This window comes from Oncorhynchus gorbuscha, linkage group LG04 (assembly GCF_021184085.1).
Source record: "Oncorhynchus gorbuscha isolate QuinsamMale2020 ecotype Even-year linkage group LG04, OgorEven_v1.0, whole genome shotgun sequence".
In the NCBI taxonomy this organism is placed as follows: domain Eukaryota; kingdom Metazoa; phylum Chordata; class Actinopteri; order Salmoniformes; family Salmonidae; genus Oncorhynchus; species Oncorhynchus gorbuscha.
In genome coordinates, this window is record NC_060176.1 from 50,024 (window position 1) to 62,997 (window position 12,974).

General features: G+C 46.5%; 1 pseudogene; it reads right to left on the reverse strand.

Annotated features, from left to right (window-relative positions):
• LOC124033445 overlaps positions 1–1,962 on the reverse strand; it is a 17,434-nt pseudogene extending 15,472 nt beyond the window's left edge.
• Between the last annotated feature and the right edge of the window lie 11,012 nt (positions 1,963–12,974).

Here is a 12,974-nt window from a genome sequence, read left to right on the forward strand (position 1 = left end):
AGTGGTAAGGGGAGCTGCCAGACTGGGTTCACAGGGAACAGCTGCTGTGTGGGGTTAAGTGCCTTGTTCAAGGGCACAGCAGCAACCAATGGCATATAGGATGTGATACAACAGTATCATATTGATAAAGCTTGATAGAGTACATTAATACAAGAGAAAAGCCAATGTTGCTGAAGGTTGCTACAGTTTTCTTTTCAAACTCCAAGGCTGATCTAGTGAGTGGCTAGAGGAAGGTCCTTCAGACCACACACACACACACACTTTCTTCAATACCTGACTTCTTCCTGCTCCTGTGCCCCGCCCCGTCCTCATCAGAATTCTCTCGCTCTTCGTCCGATTGGTGCTGCTTCTTCTCCTCCTCTTCCTCATCCTCTGATTGGTCACTCTTAGCCCCTCCTCCCCACTTTTCATCATCTGATTGGTTCTCCTTGCCTGACCCCTCCCCATCTGAGTGGGGGGTGCCGGGCCCTGAGTGGGGGGTGCCGGGCCCTGAGTGGGGGGTGCCAGGGTCTGACAGGGGGGTTCCGGGGGTCTGACATGGGGGTGCCGGGGTCTGACAGGGGGTGCCGGGCGCGGGTGGGGGTGCCAGGCGCGGAGTGGGGGTGCCGGGCGCAGAGTGGGGGTGCCGGGCGCAGAGTGGGGGTGCCGGGCGCAGAGTGGGGGGTGCCGGGCGCAGAGTGGGGGGTGCCGGGAGCCGAGTGGGGGTGCCGGGAGCCGAGTGGGGGGTGCCGGGAGCTGAGTGGGGGGTGCCGGGAGCCGAGTGGGGGGTGCCGGGGTCGCTATGGATACTGGCAGGAAAACAAGTTATTACACATTATGTACATTCCAATGAAATTTGTTTTCACTCAAAGTGCTTTCAATAACAGATGAAAAAGCACTAGCCTATATAAAACCATTCCATAATCATTCCTCCTCACCTCTTCTCAGAGCGAGCACTGCCCCTCCCAGACCTGGGGCTCCCCACCCCGATACTGGACTGCCTGCCTCTGACCTTCGATCTCCATCTTCCTCCTCTTCCTCCCGGTGCCCTCTCTCTGACCCACTGTGCTGCTCCGCGTCTGACTGGTCATTGTCCTCGGGCTCCGAGTGCATGCTGGCATCCGACTGGTTTCCTGAGCGTTCCGACAGGTTTGATTGGTTGTCGCTGTGTCGGCTTTGGCGTTCCTCTTCACTGTCATCCCCAAACAGCTCCTGGTTCATAGAGTTATACCATGTCATTATTGTGGTTAAGAGTGTTTCCTGTGTGTGTGTGTGTATGTACTGAAACAACTGGACCTCACCTTGGTGTTGGGCTTTCCCCCATCTTGTCCATCATCATCATCTCTCCCGCTGTCGCTGCCCGAGGCGTTACTATGGGAACGGGACCGGGGCATCTCCGGCTCAGATTCAGAACCTGAACCAGACGCCACTGCTGAGACCACTGCACACACACACACACACACACACACACACACACACACACACACACACACACACACACACACACACACACACACACACACACACACACGTTAGCTTTCAGCAGAGGGAAATGTACATGCATGTGAAATAAACACAAATACTAACGTTAGCGACGCACGCCCCATGGGGAACTTGAATGGTTAGCTAGCTAACGTTAATGTGCTGGACCAAGTATGTACTGGCTATTTTGGTTCTAGATAGGTTGTTGATGGATATTCTCAAAGGTCCTCTTTACTAACGTTAGCTACTTGTTAGCCACTTACCGTTAGCTTCGCTAGCATCAGCCAACCGGCCTTAGCTAGATCACATTAGCTAACTTACTAGCTGTAACTGCATAAAGCTATTCATCTAGCGTAACTTTAGACGTGTTTAGCTAACTTTTCGGAACAGCATTTTGATGGCTAACTTCACCTCTTTGTTCGTTGTCACTGTCCCCATCACTCCCGAACAGTTCGTCCATGTCCGCCATTTCTTTCGATGAGGACGAACCGGAAGTGACACATGAACGTTTTCCCAGTTCAGCACGACACGATTAACTGCGTCGAATATCCACCGGGTGGCGGCAGATGAGCGCTGTGAAATAAGGTGCATGTAAACATGCATCAGATGAATACGTTAATGGAAATCATTGTGTTATTTTATCATTTAACCCCGACATAAAATATTGCAGTTTATATAAGTGCAGAATCTGTAGTCGACAGTGGTATTTTGGACGCAGTAATTGCAGAATAACTGCTGTGTACTACACTCTAACTGCAGTTTGTTTTGTAAGGGTGCTGAGAGTGAGCGGAGCATCAATGCTGGGTGATGACACACAGCACAGGACCTTTCTCATCTGGTAGAGAGACGGGCTCACCTGTTGAACAATAAAGATCCTGGAATTATTTTATTTAAAAAAAATGACTTCACCTTTATTTAACCAGGTAGGCCAGGTAGGCCATTAACAACTGCGACCTGGCCAAGATAAAGCAACGCAATGCGACAAAAACAACAAAAAACAATCAATAACACAAAATAAAAGAAAAATAGAACAATATATGTACAGTGTGTGCAAATGTAGAAGATTAGAGAAGTAGCCAATAAATAGGCCCTAGAGGCGAAAATAATTAATAAATAAATAATACATAATTCAACTGGAGTGATGCAGTTGAAGTCGGAAGTTTACATACACCTTATCAAAAAATACATTTTATCTCCGTTTTTCACAATTCCTGACATTTATTCCTATTAAAAATTCCCTGTCTTAGGTCAGTTAGGATCACCACTTTATTTTAAGAATGTGAAATGTCAGAATAATAGTAGAGAGAATGATTTATTTCATCTTTTCTTTCTTTCATCACATTCCCAGTGGGTCAGAAGTTTACATACACTCAATTAGTATTTGGTAGCATTGCCTTTAAAATTTTTAACTTGGGTCAAACGTTTCGGGTAGCCTTCCACAAGCTTCCCACAATAAGTTGGGTGAATTTTGGCCCATTCCTCCTGACAGAGCTGGTGTAACTGAGTTTTGAGGTTTGTAGGCCTCCTTGCTCACACACGCTTTTTCAATTCTGCCCACAAATTTTCGAATTGAGGTCAGGGCTTTGTGATGGCCACTCCAATACCTTGACTTTGTTGTCTTTAAGCCATTTTGCCACAAATTTGGAAGTATGCTTGGGGTCATTGTCCATTTGGAAGACCCATTTGAGACCAAGCTTTAAATTCCTGACTGATGTCTTGAGATGTTGCTTCAATATATTCACATAATTTTCCTTCCTCATGATGCCATCTATTCTGTGAAGTGCACCAGTCCCTCCTGCAGCAAAGCACCCCCACAACATGATGCTGCCACCCCCGTGCTTTACAGTTGGGATGGTGTTCTTCGTCTTGCAAGCGTCCCCCTTTTTCCTCCAAACATAACGATGGTCATTATGGCCAAACAGTTCTATTTTTGTTTCATCAGACCAGGGGACATTTCTCCAAAAAGTACGATCTTTGTCCCCATGTGCAGTTGCAGACCGTAGTCTGGCTTATTTATGGCGGCTTTGGAGCAGTAGCTTCTTCCTTGCTGAGCAGCCTTTCAAGTTATATCCATATAGGACCCATTTTACTGTGGATATAGATACTTTTGTACCCGTTTCCTCCAGCATCTTCACAAGGTCCTTTGCTGTTGTTCTGGAATTGATTTGCACTTTTCGCACCAAAGTACATTCATCCCTAGGAGACAGAATGCGTCTCCTTCCTGAGCGGTATGACGGCTGCATGGTCCCATGGTGTTTATACTTGCTTACTATTGTTTGTACAGATGAACATGTGCCTTCAGGTGTTTGGATATTGCTCCCAAGGATGAACCAGACTTGTGGACGTCTACAATTTGTTTTCTGAGGTCTTAACTGATTTCTTTTGAGTTTCCCATGATGTCAAGCAAAGAGGCACTGAGTTTGAAGGTTGGCCTTGAAATACAACCACAAGTCCACCTCCAATTGACTCAGAAGCTTCTAAAGCCATGACATAATTTTCTGGAATTTTCCAAGCTGTTTAAAAGGCAGTCAACTTAGTGTATGTAAACTTCTGACCCACTGGAATTGTGATACAGTGAATTCTAATTGAGTGAAATAATCTGTCTGTAAACAATTGTTGGAAAAAGTATGTGTGTCATGTACAAAGTAGATGTCCTAACTGATTAGGAAGCCGATTCTAGATTTTGGATTGGAGATGCTGAATGTGAGTCTGGAAGGAGAGTTTACAGTCTAACCAGACACCCAGATATTTGTAGTTGTCCACATATTCTAGGTCAGAACCATCCATATGCTAGTCAGGCGGGAGGGTGCGGGCAGCAATCGGTTGAAGAGCATGCACTTCGTTTTACTTGCATTTAAAAGCAGTTGGAGGCCACGGAAGGAGTGTTGTATGGCGTTGAAACTCATTTGGAGGTTTGTTAGCACAGTGTCCAAAGAAGGGCCAGAAGTATACAGAATGTACTTCCGGCGCCGACTGAGATGGCCGCCTCGCTTCGCGTTCCTAGGAAACTATGCAGTTTTTTGTTTTTTTACGTGTTATTTCTTACATTAGTACCCCAGGTCATCTTAGGTTTCATTACATACAGTCGAGAAGAACTACTGAATATAAGATCAGCGTCAACTCACCATCAGTACGACCAAGAATATGTTTTCCGCGACGCGGATCCTGTGTTCTGCCTTACAAACAGGACAACGGAATGGATCGCATGCAGCGACCCAAGGAAACGACTCCGAAAAAGAGGGAAACGCGGCGGTGTCCTGGTCAGACTCCGGAAAAGGGCACATCGCGCACCACTTCCCAGTATTCTTCTTGCCAATGTCCAGTCTCTCGACAACAAGGTTGATGAAATCCGAGCAAGGGTGGCATTCCAGAGGGACATCAGAGACTGCAACGTTCTCTGCTTTACGGAGACATGGCTTACTGGGAAGACGCTATCCAGGCGGTGCAGCCAACGGGTTTCTCCACGCATCGCGCCGACAGAAACAAACATCTCTCTGGTAAGAAGAGTGGAGGGGGCGTATGCCTCATGACTAACGGGACATGGTGTGATGAAGAAAACATACAGGAACTCAAATCCTTCTGTTCACCTGATTTAGAATTCCTCACAATCAAATGTAGACCGCATTATCTTCCAAGAGAATTCTCTTCGATTATAATCACAGCCGTATATATCCCCCAAGCAGACACATCGATGGCTCTGAACGAACTTTATTTAACTCTTTGCAAACTGGAAAACATTTATCCGGAGGCTGCATTCATTGTAGCTGGGGATTTTAACAAAGCCAATCTGAAAACAAGACTCCCTAAATTTTATCAGCATATCGATTGCGCAACCAGGGGTGGTAAAACCTTGGATCATTGTTACTCTAACTTCCGCGACGCATATAAGGCCCTGCCCCGCCCCCTTTCGGAAAAGCTGACCACGACTCCATTTTGCTGATCCCTGCCTACAGACAGAAATTAAAACAAGAGGCTCCCACGCTGAGGTCTGTCCAACGCTGGTCAGAACAAGCTGACTCTACACTCCAAGACTGCTTCCATCACGTGGACTGGGACATGTTTCGTATTGCGTCAGATGGAAATATTGACGAATACGCTGATTCGGTGTGCGAGTTCATTAGAACGTGCGTCGAAGATGTCGTTCCCATAGCAACGATAAAAACATTCCCTAACCAGAAACCGTGGATTGATGGCAGCATTCGCGTGAAACTGAAAGCGCGAACCACTGCTTTTAATCAGGGCAAGGTGTCTGGCAACATGACTGAATACAAACAGTGCAGCTATTCCCTCCGTAAGGCTATTAAACAAGCTAAGCGTCAGTACAGAGACAAAGTGGAATCTCAATTCAATGGCTCAGACACAAGAGGCATGTGGCAGGGTCTACAGTCAATCACGGACTACAAGATGAAATCCAGCCCAGTCACGGACCAGGATGTCTTGCTCCCAGGCAGACTAAATAACTTTTTGCCCGCTTTGAGGACAATACAGTGCCACTGACACGGCCTGCAACGGAAACATGCGGTCTCTCCTTCACTGCAGCCGAGGTGAGTAAGACATTTAAACGTGTTAACCCTCGCAAGGCTGCAGGCCCAGACGGCATCCCCAGCCGCGCCCTCCGAGCATGCGCAGACCAGCTGGCCGGTGTGTTTACGGACATCTTCAATCAATCCCTATACCAGTCTGCTGTTCCCACATGCTTCAAGAGGGCCACCATTGTTCCTGTTCCCAAGAAAGCTAAGGTAACTGAGCTAAACGACTACCGCCCGTAGCACTCACTTCCGTCATCATGAAGTGCTTTGAGAGACTAGTCAAGGACCATATCACCTCCACCCTACCTGACACCCTAGACCCACTCCAATTTGCTTACCGCCCAAATAGGTCCACAGACGATGCAATCTCAACCACACTGCACACTGCCCTAACCCACCTGGACAAGAGGAATACCTATGTGAGAATGCTGTTCATCGACTACAGCTCGGCATTCAACACCATAGTACCCTCCAAGCTCGTCATCAAGCTCGAGACCCTGGGTCTCGACCCCGCCCTGTGCAACTGGGTACTGGACTTCCTGACGGGCCGCCCCAGGTGGTGAGGGTAGGCAACAACATCTCCTCCCCGCTGATCCTCAACACGGGGCCCCACAAGGGTGCGTTCTGAGCCCTCTCCTGTACTCCCTGTTCACCCACGACTGCGTGGCCACGCACGCCTCCAACTCAATCATCAAGTTTGCGGACGACACAACAGTGGTAGGCTTGATTACCAACAACGACGAGACGGCCTACAGGGAGGAGGTGAGGGCCCTTGGAGTGTGGTGTCAGGAAAATAACCTCACACTCAACGTCAACAAAACTAAGGAGATGATTGTGGACTTCAGGAAACAGCAGAGGGAACACCCCCTATCCACATCGATGGAACAGTAGTGGAGAGGGTAGCTAGTTTTAAGTTCCTCGGCATACACATCACAGACAATCTGAATTGGTCCACTCACACTGACAGCGTCGTGAAGAAGCGCAGCAGCGCCTATTCAACCTCAGGAGGCTGAAAAAATTCGGCTTGTCACCAAAAGCACTCACAAACTTCTACAGATGCACAATCGAGAGCATCCTGGCGGGCTGTATCACCGCCTGGTACGGCAACTGCTCCGCCCTCAACCGTAAGGCTCTCCAGAGGGTAGTGAGGACTGCACAACGCATCACCGGGGGCAAACTACCTGCCCTCCAGGACACCTACACCACCCGTTGTTACAGAAAGGCCATAAAGATCATCAAGGACATCAACCACCCGAACCACTGCCTGTTCACCCCGCTATCATCCAGAAGGCGAGGTCAGTACAGGTGCATCAAAGCTGGGACCGAGAGACTGAAAAACAGCTTCTATCTCAAGGCCATCAGACTGTTAAATAGCCACCACTAACATTGAGTGGCTGCTGCCAACACACTGTCATTGACACTGACCCAACTCCAGCCATTTTAATAATGGGAATTGATGGAAATGATGTAAATATATATATATATATATATATATATATATCACTAGCCACTTTAAACAATGCTACCTTATATAATGTTACTTACCCTACATTATTCATCTCATATGCATATGTATATACTGTACTCTACAACATCGACTGCATCCTTATGTAACACATGTATCACTAGCCACTTTAACTATGCCACTTTGTTTACTTTGTCTACACACTCATCTCATATGTATATACTGTACTCGATACCATCTACTGTATGCTGCTCTGTACCATCACTCATTCATATATCCTTATGTACATGTTCCTTATCCCCTTACACTGTGTATAAGACAGTAGTTTTTTTTTGGAATTGTTAGTTAGATTACTTGTTGGTTATCACTGCATTGTCGGAACTAGAAGCACAAGCATTTCGCTACACTCGCATTAACATCTGCTAACCATGTGTATGTGACAAATAAAATTTGATTTGATTTGATTTGATTTGGTGTCTTCTGCGTAGAGGTGGATCAAAGAATCACCAGCAGCAAGAGCGACATCATTGATAAATACAGAGAAAAGAGTCGGCCCAAGAATTGAACCCTGTGGCACCGCCATAGAGACTGCCAGAGGTCAGGCCCTCCGATTTGACACACTGAACTCTATCTGAGAAGTAGTTGGTGAACCAGGCGAGGGAGTCATTTGAGAAGCCAAGGCTATTGAGTCTGTCGATAAGAATGCTGTGATTGACAGAGTCGAAAGCCTTGGCCAGGTTGATGAAGACAGTACTATCTTTTATCGTTGGACTTTATGATATTGTTTAGGACCTTGAGCGTGGCTGAGGTGCACCCATGACCAGCTCTGAAACCAGATTGCATAGTGGCGAAGGTACGGTGGGATTCAAAATGGTCAGTGATCGGTTTATTAACTTGGCTTTCGAAGATTTTAGAAGGGCAGAGCAGGATGGATATAGATCTACAACAGTTTGGGTCTAGAATGTCTCCCTCTTTAAAGAGGGGATGACCGTGGCAGCGTTCCAATCTTTAGGGATCTCAGACAATAAAAAAGAGAGGTTGAACAGGCCAGCAATTTTGCAGTTCTTTCAGAACATCAGCAGTCTGGATTTGGGTGAAGGAGAAGCGGGTGGAGGTGGCGGGGTTGGGCAAGTTGCTGCACGGGGTGCTGAGATGTTGGCCAGGGTAGGGGTAGCCAGGTGGAAAGCATGGCCAGCCATGGAAAAATGCTTATTGAAATGATCGATTATCATAGATTTATCGGTGGTGACAGTGTTTCCTATCCTCAGTGCAGTGGACAGCTGGGAGGAGTTGCTCTTATTCTCCATGGTCTTTATAGTGTCCCAAAACTTTTTGGAATTAGTGCTACAGGAAGCAAATTTCTGTTTGAAATAGCTAGCCTTTTCTTTCCTAACTGACTGAGTATATTGGTTCCTGACTTCCCTGAAAAGTTGCATATCGCGGGGGCTATTCGATGCTAATGCAGAACGCCACAGGAGGGGCTATATCTGTTCTTAGTCCATTTTTTGAACGGGCATGCTAATTTAAGATGGAGAGGAAAGCACTCTTGAAGAGCAACCAGGCATCCTCTACTGACAGGATGAGGTCAATATCCTTCCATGATACCCGGGCCAAGTCGATTAGAAAGGCCTGCTCGCTGAATTGTTTTAGGGAGCGTTTGAGAGTGATGAGGGGTGGTCATTTGACCATGGACCCAGTACGCACGCAGCCAATGAGAAAGTAATCGCTGAGATCCTGGTTGAAGACAGCAGAGGTGTATTTAGAGGGCAGGTATGGGGAGAGAGAGAGATTTACCAAATGACCATACGACAGACCACGTATTCACCCTGCACACCATAATTGACAAAGAAAACAACCAAAACAAAGGCAAAGTCTTCTCATGCTGTCAAAAACTATTTTGACGTGAGGATCTGCTACACAAATCTAATGGAAAGAGGTGTTGGGGGAAAAACATACGACATTATAAAATCCATGTACACAAACAGCAAGTGTGCGGTTAAAATAGGCAAAAAAAACACACTTCTTTCCACAGGGCCGTGTGGTGAGACAGGGATGCAGCTTAAGCCCCACCCTCTTCAACATATATATCAATTAATTGGCGAGGGCACTAGAACAGTCTGCCTCACCCTACTAGAATCTGAAGTTAAATGTCTACTGTTTGCTGATGATCTGGTGCTTCTGTCCCCAACCAAGGAGGGCCTACAGCAGCACCTAGACATTCTGTACAGATTATGCCAGACCTGGACCCTGACAGTAAATCTCAGAAAGACAAAAATAAGGGTGTTTCCCAAAAGGTCCAGTTGCCAGAACCACAAATTCCATCTAGACACCGTTGCCCTAGAGCACACAAAAATGATACATACCTCTGCATAAACATCAGCACCACGGGTAACTTCCACAAAGCCGTGAACGATCTGAGAGACAAGGCAAGAAGGGCATTCTATGCCATCAAAAGGAACATAAAATCCAACATACCAATTAGGATCTGGCTAAAAATACTTGAATCAGTTATAGAACCCATTGCCCTTTATGGTTGTGAGGTCTGGGGTCCGCTCACCAACCAAGAATTCACAAAATGGGACAAACACCAAATTGAGACTGCATGCAGAATTCTGTAAAAACATCCTCAGTGTAAAACGTAGAACACCAATAAAGCATGCAGAGCAGAATTAGGCCGATACCCACTAATGATCAAAATCCAGAAAAGAGCCATTCAATTCTACAACCACCTAAAAGGAAGTGATTCTCAAACCCTCCATTACAAAGCCATCACCTACAGAGATGAGCCTGGAGAAGAGTCCCCTAAGCAAGCTGGTCCTGGGGCTCTGTTCACTAACACAAACAGAACCCCAGAACAGCAACACAATTACACCAAACTAAATCACAAGAAAACAAAAACTTGACACATTGGAAATAATTACCAAAAAACAGAGCAAACTAGAATGCTACTTGGCCCTAAACAGAGAGGACACAGTGGCAGAACACCTGACCAAGCTTTGACTATGTATAGATTCAGTGAGCATTTGCTACTGAGAAAGGTCGCCGTAGGCAGACATGGCTCTCAAGAGAAGACAGGCTATGTGCTCACTGCCCACAAAATGAGGTGGAAACTGAGCTGCACTTCTTAACCTCCTGCCAAATGTATGACCATATTAGAGACACATATTTCCCTCCGATTACACAGATCCACAAAGAATTTGAAAATATATACAATTTTGATAAACTATTGTGGTAAACCGTGGGGTGTTGGGTAGAGCGTGCAGAGATTAACACAGACACAGGGAGGTTCAAGTCAGAAAATGTGACTTTACTAGGCAATAAAATAAACATAACAAACACAGGTTTGGCTCGGGTCATTCTGCTCAGCTTCTGCTCGGTGTTGGTGTCTCTCTGTTCTTTCTCACGGTGTGCCACAGTGCTCCTTTTTTGTGGCCTCCATGTCTGGTTGGTACTTTCCCCCTAATTACCTGTACTTGGAGCCATCCGTGTCGGGGTGCCCAGCCTCTGTACTCCCGGCAGAGGGAGCCAACGTCACATGCCCGTACCTCCCCTCTATCACTAAACCCCGGGGGAGACCTCCCTGGATACCACACCATCTACTGGGTGAAATACCACAATGTGACATCACAGCAGCAAGATTTGTGACCTGTTGCCACACGGGCAACCAGTGAAGAACAAACACCATTGTAAATACGACCCATATTTATGTTTATTTATTTCCCCTTTTGTACTTTAACTATTTGCACATCATTACAACACTGTATATATATACATAATATGACATTTGAAATGTCTCTATTCCGTTGGAACTTTTGTTTATTATCTATTTCGCTTTGGCATTGTAAACATATGTTTCTCATGCCAATACAGCCCTTTGAATTGAATAGAAGAGAGAGAGAGAGAGAGAGAGAGAGAGAGAGAGAGAGAGAGAGAGAGAGAGAGAGAGAGAGAGAGAGAGAGAGCGAGAGAGAGCGAGAGAGAGAGAGAGAGAGAGAGAGTGTTATGCAGGTGAATGAGGACCCAAAAGCGACTTAACGGAAACAGAGTCTTTATTCCAGTCTTAAACAAAAGCGATAATCCTGGATATTATCTAGGTAAAATCAAAAACAGGAAAACTGAAATCCACTCGTCAGTATAGAGGAATGACTGGAGACGCGACCACAGACTGCAGGTCACTTCGGGAAGGCACCGGCCGTAGCTGACATTGACACCTGCTCACACGCAGCATCTGAAGAAGGTAAAACACGACAGGGCGGAACAAGGACACAGAACAGCGAACATCAAACAAGGATCCGACAAGGACAGAAGCGGAAAACAGAGGGAGAAATAGGGACTCTAATCAGAGGGCAAAATAGGGGACAGGTGTGAAAAGAGTAAATGAGGTAGTTAGGAGAATGAGGAACAGCTGGGAGCAGGAACGGAACGATAGAGAGAGAGAGCGAGAGAGGGAGAGAGGGAGGGGGAGAGAGAGGGATAGAAAGAGGGAAAGAACCTAATAAGACCAGCAGAGGGAAACGAATAGAAGGGAAGCACAGAGACAAGACATGATAATCAATGACAAAACATGACAGAGAGAGAGAGAGGGACAGAGAGAGAGCGAGAGAGAGAGATAAAGAGCGAGAGCAAGAGCGAGAGCGAGAGAGAGAGAGAGAGAGAGAGAGAGAGAGAGAGAGAGAGAGAGGGACAGAGAGAGCGAGAGAGAGAGATAAAGAGCGAGAGCGAGAGCGAGAGCGAGAGAGAGAGAGAGAGAGAGAGAGAGAGAGAGAGAGAGAGAGAGAGAGAGAGAGAGAGAGAGAGAGAGAGAAAACAAACTCCCTGTCTGCTGCCAGAAGAGAGAGAGGGGAGTTGTACTGACATGCTCTATCACTCACATTGTGCTCTTAACTACAGGTCGACCTAGGGTGACTTTAAAATACACACACACATGCTTCACACCCGGAAACCAAACACACTGCTGCCACGCCGAGTGCGTGTTACATCATGCCTGTTCACCTTGACCCTGGATTCAGTCCAGTTGGTTTGTTTATTCTCAACATGATCAGAGAGTCCTTATGCCCCACCCTCTAACCCTGCCCGTGATCCTGACAAAACCACACACACTCAGTCACATTTAATAACACAAACACCTATGTGTTTAATGAATAAGGAAATCATGAGAAGGAATAGGAACGCATCAATAGGAATATTAAATTAATAGAAAAATACTTAACGAATGTCACTTTGTGAGAAATGTACTGACCAATGAACTGAGTCCAGAGCAGCTATTTCCTCAAGGAAGTGTCCCTAACCATTGATCTAGGGTCAGAGCTGTCCCTCCACTGATCTACAGAGCTGTCCCTACCACTGATCTAGGGTCAGAGCTGTCCCTAACCACTGATCTAGGGTCAGATCTGTCCCTAACCACTGATCTAGGGTCAGATCTGTCCCTAACCACTGATCTAGGGTCAGAGCTGTCCCTAACCACTGATCTAGGGTCAGAGCTGTCCCTAACCACTGATCTAGGGTCAGAGCTGATCTAG